Here is a 7,053-nt window from a genome sequence, read left to right as displayed (position 1 = left end):
GTAAATATGACCGAATAAAGGTAAACTTTGGTTTAGTAAACATTGTCCACCGTAATACTTTGTAAGTCACTAAAGCATGGGTGGAAAGGGAGGTGCGTTAAACTCTCTTCCTGTCCCTACTGAGGTCAGAGGGCAACCTCCATGTGTAATGGGGCCGTCGTGATGATTCCTGGAAATGGGACTACCAGTAAGTAATCCGTATCTTTCTGGCCTGTCCTGAGGATGGCTCATAAGTAGTATTTTCCCTGCAGTTCACACTGACAATAGGCTTAAGTCTGCCACTTCCTGTTCCATAGAGAACTTCTCCGCCCTTATATCACTATCCTCACTGGCAGGATTACATTGAGGGGTGACAGCTGTATATAGATCATACAGGATCCACCATTCACAGTAGGTAATGGTCACAGTTCACCTCTTCCCCTCCCTGCGGAGCATGCCCACAGCACTCTCCCATAGAAGTCAACAGGTGATGGACACAGCTCCCCTCCCTGCAGCACATGCCCACAACACCCTCCCATACAAGTTAACAGGTGATGGACATCTCTCTCCTTCACTGGTCAATGACTCCCCTCCTGCCCCAAGTGTGGGAAGTATCTCTAGATGCTGTTGACTGCAGCTCGTGCAATATGGCTGCCATCAGTCAGGTACAGGCAGTTGATTGAGGGGGGAAAAAATAAAAACAACCCTGAACAATAATGGGAAATGTGCCCCTTCCCATAATGTGCTGTACATGTATGCCACATGTTGTATGGAGCGGGTGTTGCCTGTCACTGACAGCTGACAGGCGCCTGCAGCAGCAACTAAAGTAACTGATCTCAGCTGGGAACCCTTTAAATGCCGCTGTCAGTTCTGACCTGTTTAGATTAAATGTCCCAATGAGATTGCAGGCTGCCATCCAAGACTCATTGCAACCCGCGACCTTCAGAAGGCCTGCTGGGCTACCATGCATGATTGCCTAGTAAGAGGCACGTCTTAATGGAGCCTCTCTCAAATCCAGCATACCGCAACACTGTTATATGTGTAGGAGATCAAACAATCACAAGTCTGCTATGGGAACAACAAAAAGTTAAAAAAATTATTAAAATAAAGACTAATTAGAAAAAAAAGTTTAAAAAACCACAAACCCTTTTCCGCCCGCCAGGCATGTTCATTTGTGCGCGGAAATAACTAATTTAGCCTGAGTTTACATGTTCTTTTCCCAGCAGAATTGGGCTGTGTTTTACGGAAAAGTGAGCTAACCCATTGAAATCAATGGCTTCTAGTCTCTGCGTATTGTGCGGTTATGTGAAGGAGCCCTGAAAGTCTAATTTATTAAAATATCACATTATTTATCCCGTATGGTCAACGCCGTGGGGGGGGGGGAGAAACTTCTAAAAACGCCAGAATTGCCCTTTTTCTGTATACCCCATATCTCAGGAAAAAAAAACTGAAAAAAAAAAGATGAAAAAGTCTTATTACTCCACATTGGTCCCAATAAAACTGCAGGCCACTTCTCATACAACCCCACCGACAGAAAAATAAAAAATATCGGGGTCAAAAGATGGCGACAGAATGCAATTTAAAACTTTTATATATTTTTAATTTATTTTACTTTAAGTAGTACTCCATTAAAGAACTATCAGTATGGTATATCTGTAATTGTGCGGACCCCCAGAACAAAGAACAGAATTTATACTGGGTCATAAATGCTTAATTTAAAAAAATGGCGCACTTGTGTTTTTTTTTTCTCCCCATTTCACCTTACTTTAAACAAAATTTAAGTTTTCCAATACATTATATGGTGCAGTAAAGGTTAGCATTGAAGAATACAACGCATCCTCCAAAAACCAACAACAAGCCCTTGTTTAACTATTTCTGATTAGTTTTTTTTTCATTTTTATCTCTCACTTTAAACCCACCAAAAAAAACCCAACAAAAGGGTCTGCAGGGGAAAGGGGTTAAAAAAAAAAACAGCGCCGTTTATAACAAGATGTGAGTAGAGCACAGATCAACAATCTCCTGTGCACGGCCTGCCCCCTGTTGGATGAGTCTGGACGCTGCATGTGCAGCAGATGGTCCATATTTAATAGAAGGCTCATATGCTCCACTTCTCAGGTCTCGTTCACACGGGTGGATTTGCACACCGTATAACATGCGCAAACCCCGTTGATTCGCGTTGGGGTATTCGGACATAAGGTTTTTGTGCTTATGAGAAAAATCACAGTGTGTCCTACTTTTGCTGAAATTGCAGACTGAAATACCCGTTAAGTCACTGGGGTCACACTTTATACGCATGAGATCAATGGGGCTTGTTGTGGTTTTAGGTGTGCATGGGAGAAAGCAATGAATACACATGCGCAATGAATACACATGCGCAAAAAAAAAATGCTATCCCTAGTGAATAGGCACCTTTTTGGTCATTGAGTGTAACGGCATACGCCGGTGTGAATGAGCCCTCTAGGTCATGTGATCATGTAAAGCCTGTACCGACTCCGCTATGTGACCTTCCACACGGGGAGGGATTAGGACTTGTGGACATTTCTGCGTCACAATGTTATCCATCTGGGGCTTGAACTTAAGATCCGCACGTCTTCACTTCAGAACCCACCATGTGTCAACGCTCCTCTTCGTGTCCGGTGCTACTGATCTGCTGCAGACAGTAATAACGGGCGTGACGTTTCTTCAGCGCCTCGTGGACTCGCCGCCTGGGGTTACCGTCCCTTTAAATCCATTAACTTCAGAGCGTTTGTTTCTTGTTCGTTTTAATTGGCTCACGCAGAGGAGAAATCTGTGAGACGGCATAAAATGCGCGGATATTGTCATTTACATAATGTTTGATAGTCTTGCAATTACCAATGACCCGGGACCTGAAGCGCCGGCGCACAATCCATTAATTACACGTCTGATGGAAACCAGAAGCATTTCTACCATTTCCACCTCTCCCTGCACTCAGACGTCTTCTGCCCCATTGACTCATCAGTGCCGAATTCTTATAGGTGGCTCCGTGTGTGGGAAGCGCGTTCGTACGGCACCGCATCAGCGCAAGGTCACGGCTTATAAATGGCGGTGGATGCGTTATCGCTCTTTATGCGAGTTTTGCCCTATTAACGAACGGCATTTACTAAGGGCCCGTTCACACGGGATATTTGCGCTCCATATTACATGCGGATATCTTACAGCTGTAAAACGGAGCGCTGAACCCCATTGTTCGCATTTGGGAATTAAGACTGGCATGGGGAAAAAAAGACGGTTTCAGGCCTCATGTCCGCGGGCATAATTGAATTGCGGAATCCGTGCGTGCGCTCCGCAGTTCATTATTAAATACCTGTGGATGTCATTTTTCCCAATTTCCGGATCGCACCCGCGGGATAAAAATCGCAGCATGCTTCATTTCAGTGCAGTTCTCACACGGACGGCTTCCATTGATGTCAATGGAAGCTGTCCGATCCGCAGCTGATATTGTGGATCTGCAAGAAAGGATATTTATTAAAAAAAAACAAAAAACGCTGCACATTTCACAGACTGAAACTGGATGTGCTCATGTGAATGAGCCCTGAGGCCGTATTTACACATGAGTTCTGTGTGATTTCGAGATGCACTTAACTCGTACGTCATAGTAAGCCATAGTTTTCAATGGGTTCAATTACACAAGCGTCTTTCCTCTCCGGGTTCTTTCACATGAGCGTATGCGTTTTTACGTTTTTTTTGCCAATGCCTTAAAATCGTGTGAAAAGACGTTTTTCTGCTAGGGTAATTAACTGTTTCTCGCCTATTCACACAACCGTTGATGGTGGTTTTTAGCGGAAAAATATGTGCACCCCGGAAAACCCTCGCTCGGCTTTATTCCTGTGAATTGACTTCCGATGCCTACATAAAGGCACCTCTAAGATACTCGCAGCCTCCCCTCCCTTTTTTCCCCCCCCTGATCCCAGTAGTCTATGGCAGGGGTCCCCAACTCCAGTCCTCAGGGACCCCAACAGGTCATGTTTTCAGGATATCCTATGGTGAGAACACCTGTGGCAATGTCTGAGGCACCGACAATAATTACATCACCTGTGCAACACTGAGGAAATCCTGAAAACATGACCCGTTGGCGGTCCCTGAGGACTGGAGTTGGGAAACACTGGTCTATGGGACCCGCCGGCGTATGTTGGCCCAAACATAGTTCCAGAACTATCTTTTTGCCCAATGCATATGCTCGGCACGTATTTCAGTCGCGTATGTTCCATTTTTTACAGTTCGCTGTTTTTACACGTTGTATATTCGCCGTGTGAACAGATTCATTGGAAACCACTGCCACAGACGGTCGCGTATATCAGTCGCCCTTTTGCTGTTTATGCGCTCGCGTGAAAGAGCCCTCACAATCATGGTGCAAGACAGAAAAACTGAAGCGGCTTCTATTTGTGCGCGGTGTCGCCCATCCCACAGCACACAGGCTCGCCATCTTGCCATGTAAATACGGCCTTAAGGCTTATTCACACGGGCAAGAATCTTGCGCAATTGTGATATGCACTAAAACTTGTGCGCATATGAACTCCATGAGCGATTTCACAGAAGTGATGCGAGGCGGATTTGAATGAAAACCGCCTCGCATGAAAAATGCCCGTTGGTAAGTACATCTGGCTGAGTTCCTCTGCCTGGTATCGCGTTCGCCCGTGTGAACGTAGCCTTAGGGCAGCTTCTTACAGAAGTATTTGTGTGCACAAACCTTGCGCCTATAACATGCAGACAGTAGTACATATTGATTTCAATAGGTTCCTTCTCACTTGCGGTTTTTGTGCGTGCATAAAAAAAAAAACAGGGCACGCCCTATTCTAGTGCACATTTGCGCACCAAAGGCCCCATGGACGATACCTGCTTAATTATGCGCTATGCTGCACAGTTTTGCAGGAAAAAGAACGCATCTGGAACTAATTAGGCTACATGGCCTTTTAAATCCGGGGATGGGTGTGTGCTGCGCCCGTGTGAAATGTCCCGGTCAGCGCAAAAAAAGTACAGGAAAATGCACAAAATGTGAGTAAAAGCACAGCGCTCACGGCACGAACACATTGGGCTGACGCATGCGGTTTTGCACTCTTGTCCGTGTGAAGCTGGCCTTACAATGGAAAAAAAATCAGCGGCTGAAGAGAGTCACGCTTTGCGTTTTGAAATCCGCGGCACGCTGAGTTTGTTGCAGAAATGCAACTGAGTGAATTGAGTGACCAAAACCTTCGGATTGTCCCTAGGATGTATACACATACCCTTAGGCCGGATTCACACAAACTTATTTCTGCAGGAAGCATGGGAGATAAAAAAAAAAAAGCACAACGCAGAAAGATAAGGCGTGCTGCCATTTTTTTTTTGTTCTCTCAACATGGCATCAGTGAAAACATCGCACCTGGGTAGGAGTGTGAGGGTATATATATATATTGCCATATGTGTTTTTTATGCTTTTATACCTATATGCAAGTTTTATTCAATTCCAAATGAGAAAAAACTTAAATGTCGCCTTAAATCAGATATGCCAAGGCTTTGCAAGAAGATGTTCTAGAAGTTCAGAGAAGATACCGAACCAGACGCAAGGACGCATGTACTTGGCCGATTTCCCAGAAGCGCTGGAACAAGATATCAAGATGTTCAAATGTACATGACTGTTATATGATTTTCACTGTCTCAGTCCGCAAATCCGGACTGCCCATATATGGTTATGAGCCCATCACCCCCTAGTGGTGAGAGGGCAGAGGGTATAAGATCTCATGTAATCTGTAATAAAGTGCGCAGTTTTTTCTCCCGTGTGAGGAGCTAGACCAGACTCCTGTGTGTGGTGTCTCTTCTTACGGCCGGCAACAGGGCAAGTGGGGTGGGCCGATTGGTGTTGCACTTAGAATTTTAACCCTCATAAATGGCGCCCAACGTGGGGCGGTAAAATCGGAGCTTACAGCGCAATTCACCCGGATCCACGTCACAGAGAAACCGTCCTACTGCAAACCGAGCCTGATCAACTCACAAGAACTCCAGGTAAGACAAACATATATTTATGTTGTGTTTTACACTGCGAGTCTTGCAGCAGGACTGACTATCTGTGGTTTGTGACCGGACGGGTTGGGTTAAGAGTTCTACACGGTAACTCGTGTGGGCTCCGGGTTTGCCGTCATGGACCACTGACCGTGATATGCGCACCAATGGCTCACCCAGAAACTAGTCTGTAGTTTATTTGTAGTTGAAGTCCGTAGCGTTTTAGCGATAGTGGAGATTGTTAGATTGTTTGTTGTATCTGCAGAATTTTTTTCTCTTACTTTTTATTTTGTCTCATAGAAGAAGGGACCCTCGGGTTTAGTTTAGTTAGTTAATGGTTTAGCTGAGGAGGAGACGCACTCTATGAGAAGTCTCATAGAAATAGGGACTCTCGGTTGTTTTGCCTTATATATGGGGCTAACGATTTGATTTCAGAGAGATGCATTTTTATGGGACTGGTTCCATGGAAGAAGATGTCCTCGGTTGTTTTGCCGGTATATAAGGGGCTGACAATTTGGAATTAAGAGGGATGCACTCTATGGAGCGTGTTATTATTATTATTATTGTTGTTGTAATATGCGTAAGATCTTATTAAAGAAGATAGAGCCCCTCAAGGGCTGCCGCCGTGTGGATGAATCTGTAGAATGTAAGAAAACTTGTATGAAAATGTGTCAGACCGACCCGCACGGCAGATTACAAAATGGTGTCTGGGAGGAGGTCTTTAGGACCGAGAGGTGCCTTGGAAGATCAAGGTTTGCTAGGGAGAGAGAGAGACAGTCAGAGTAAGTTAAGTATGTACACATTATTTGTTTAAGAAAGTATCCGTAAGTGAAATGTTGAAAAGTACAGTAAGTGATCAAGAGGGCGTCAGGAGAGTGTCTATTGAAGGTTATATTGGCAGTTAGGTAGGGGAGAGAAATAAGGGGAGCAGGCAAAGTCGATAAGGAAGTTACAATGCACGTGATTTGTTGGTAAAGAGAGATGAAAATGTGTATAATACAAGATAGATAATAGATAATGTATAATCCATACTAGGTGGATATATGTGTATATATATATATATATATATATATATATATA

The sequence above is a fragment of the Eleutherodactylus coqui genome, chromosome 8 (genome assembly GCF_035609145.1).
Source record: "Eleutherodactylus coqui strain aEleCoq1 chromosome 8, aEleCoq1.hap1, whole genome shotgun sequence".
Classification (NCBI taxonomy): Eukaryota; Metazoa; Chordata; class Amphibia; order Anura; family Eleutherodactylidae; genus Eleutherodactylus; species Eleutherodactylus coqui.
The sequence above is the reverse complement of the archived record's forward strand: the minus strand, read 5'-3'. Positions refer to the sequence as shown.